This window comes from Pollicipes pollicipes, unplaced genomic scaffold (assembly GCF_011947565.3).
Source record: "Pollicipes pollicipes isolate AB1234 unplaced genomic scaffold, Ppol_2.1 Scaffold_4881;HRSCAF=5763_pilon_pilon_pilon, whole genome shotgun sequence".
In the NCBI taxonomy this organism is placed as follows: Eukaryota; Metazoa; Arthropoda; class Thecostraca; order Pollicipedomorpha; family Pollicipedidae; genus Pollicipes; species Pollicipes pollicipes.
Window position 1 is genome coordinate 49,053,720 of NW_023596576.1, and position 3,096 is coordinate 49,056,815.

At 64.1% G+C, this 3,096-nt stretch overlaps 1 long non-coding RNA gene across 1 annotated transcript; it reads right to left on the reverse strand.

Moving 5' to 3' along the window:
* Positions 1-447: 447 nt before the first annotated feature.
* On the reverse strand, positions 448-3,096 carry LOC119101595 (uncharacterized). The gene is made up of 3 exons (XR_005094585.1): positions 2,954-3,096; positions 1,400-1,522; positions 448-488 (listed from the first exon to the last, which is right to left on the reverse strand). It is a non-coding gene; the product is annotated as an uncharacterized LOC119101595 (long non-coding RNA).

Consider the following 3,096-nt stretch of genomic DNA (forward strand, 5'->3'; position numbering starts at 1 on the left):
GCAAAAGCGATAGCTGGTGGGTGAAAGCTCCAACCGAGATATCAGCGACGGGTGGCGTCGGAGACCATGAGTGCAGTCAAAGACCACAGAATATCTCACACATTCACAACACCGGTGCCCACAAGCTCACATCACGAAACAACACGATAAAGTCTCACGAAAACCCTGCCATCACATATTATGCGGACCGACGTAGCTGTCTGGATAGCAGAAGCCGCCGCCGTCGCCGCTGAGCATCACCGACCGACGGCACCTCCTCGCGAGGCTGCGGCGCGTCCGTCGGCCGGCGGCAGGCACTTCTGGTGCTGAGGCGGCTCCGACCGGCGCCTGCGGGCCGGGTGCCAGGACGGGCGCAGGGGCGGACCGCTGCCGCCTGGCAGCGGCCGCTCCGGTACACGGGCTCTACCGCAGCGGCGGCTGAGGCGCCGGGGCCACCGCCGCCGCCGCCGGCTCCAGCCCCAGCTCGACGGCAGGGGCGCCGTCGCCGCCTGACACAACGGGGACATTCAGTGAGACCACGGGGCTCCAGATAGGTGTGTGAAAGCTATTAGAAAAATATCAGAATGTAAAACTGCACCGGACGAGAAAAAAAGCTCTCCGTACTGACGGCAAAAGGGACCGACAACATCGCAGGCATCGCTGGACGCCGAGCAAAAGGTAGTCAGCCCGAGAGACTGAACAATGGCGGCCGTCCAGCCCCGGTCCGCAGTCAGCCCAAGAGACTGAATACTGGGCGTCCGTCCAGCTCCGGTCCGTGGTCAGCCCGAGAGACTGAACACTGGACGGCCGTCCACCCCCGGTCCGCAGTCAGCCCGAGAGACTGAACACTGGGCGTCCGTCCAGCTCCGGTCCGCGGTCAGCCCGAGAGACTGAACACTGGACGGCCGTCCAGCCCCGGTCCGCAGTCAGCCCAAGAGACTGAATACTGGGCGTCCGTCCAGCTCCGGTCCGCGGTCAGCCCGAGAGACTGAACACTGGACGGCCGTCCAGCCCTGGTCCGCGGTCAGCCCGAGAGACTGAACAATGGCGGCCGTCCACCCCCGGTCCGCGGTCAGCCCGAGAGACTGAACACTGGACGGCCGTCCAGCCCTGGTCCGCAGTCAGCCCGAGAGACGGAACACTGGGCGGCCGTCCAGCCCCGGTCCGCGGTCAGCCCGAGAGACGGAACACTGGGCGTCCGTCCAGCTCCGGTCCGCGGTCAGCCCGAGAGACTGAACACTGGACGGCCGTCCAGCCCTGGTCCGCAGTCAGCCCGAGAGACGGAACACTGGGCGGCCGTCCAGCCCCGGTCGACGGAACACTGGGCGTCCGTCCAGCTCCGGTCCGCGGTCAGCCCGAGAGACTGAACACTGGGCGGCCGTCCAGCCCCAGTCTTCCGTTCACCAGCCACCCAGCGTACCATTGTCGGCCGGTCCGACCAGGTCCTCCGCCTTGCCGCTCTTGTTGGAGAGCTCCTGCAGGCCACGGATCAGCGCCACGTCCTTGGCCTGGCCCTGGTCCTCGGCCAGGTCGGGCCCCTCATCTGCGACACGGAAGGGCGGGGAGCGCATCAACACACCCGCCTCTGGTCCAACGACGCTGCGGGACAGGGAACGAGAACCACGACCGCTGCAGCGGTGAGAGCGTTCAATTTGCCTTTACTGAGTGTCACAAGCGGTTCTGAGCATTCTGAAGAGCCAGAGATCGTAAGGGAGGCCGTAATCCCCATCCATTCAAGTACTTCAGTGCAGCAGAGACCTTTGTCAAGCCCTTCTAGCATGGTTGGCTCTGACCTACCCTCCCAATTAGTAAAAAAACAAAACAACACATAACAAAAACGCGCAACTAACATTTTTCCCTAAATAGAGCCATTGGTATCATTTGATTCGTCCCGATCAGCCGCACGTTCTGACCAGGAGAAAAAAATGCAAGCTTATGATTGTAACGGAATTTAGAGTGATACAAGTTCAGCACATTCGTGCGGACGTGAAAACTTCCAAAAGCAGAAACGAATAACTGATACGCATCGGTGGGAAAACCAGCCCCAATTTTCGCACGCCCTCTGCTTCCTGGGACAAAAAAGCGTAACCGCTTATGCGTGTTTTTGCCCACAATCGGCATCATTGCTATTAAAAGCGCATATATGTGAAGTGACGTTTTTATGTCATTGAGAACCAAGCACTTCATTTTGATCCTTTCAGTTCCGCCCCGCCTCGAGGTGACTCATTCTGACCCTCTCGCCCCACCCCTCTCGGGGTGACTCGTTCCGGCCCTCTCGCCCCACCCCTCTCGGGGTGACTCGTCCAGGCCCTCTCGCCCCGCCCCTTCTCGCGGTGACTCGTTCAGGCCCTCTCGCCCCGCCCCTTCTCGCGGTGACTCGTTCAGGCCCTCTCGCCCCACCCCTCTCGGGGTGACTCGTTCCGGCCCTCTCGCCCCACCCCTCTCGGGGTGACTCGTTCAGGCCCTCTCGCCCCGCCCCCTCTCGGGGTGACTCGTTCAGGCCCTCTCGCCCCACCCCTCTCGGGGTGACTCGTTCAGGCCCTCTCGCCCCGCCCCCTCTCGGGGTGACTCGTTCCGGCCCTCTCGCCCCACCCCTCTCGGGGTGACTCGTTCCGGCCCTCTCGCCCCACCCCTCTCGGGGTGACTCGTTCAGGCCCTCTCGCCCCGCCCCCTCTCGGGGTGACTCGTTCCGGCCCTCTCGCCCCACCCCTCTCGGGGTGACTCGTTCAGGCCCTCTCGCCCCACCCCTCTCGGGGTGACTCGTTCAGGCCCTCTCGCCCCACCCCTCTCGGGGTGACTCGTTCAGGCCCTCCCGCCCCACCCCTCTCGGGGTGACTCGTTCAGGCCCTCTCGCCCCGCCCCCTCTCGGGATGACTCGTTCTGACCCACTCAGCCCCGCCCTCTCTCGGGATGACTCGCTCTGACCGCCAACCCCGCCCCGTCTCCCAACGAATGGTCGTGCCTCGCTGCCCACCTTTGACCATCTCGTTGGGGTACTGCAGATTGACGTCGTCGTTGCCGGCGCCGTCTCCAGGCCGCTGCTCCTGCCGCAGCGGCTGCGCGCCGCCGGCCGGTTCTGGCGGCCGCAGCACTCCCAGACCCTCGGCCTCCTCGCCG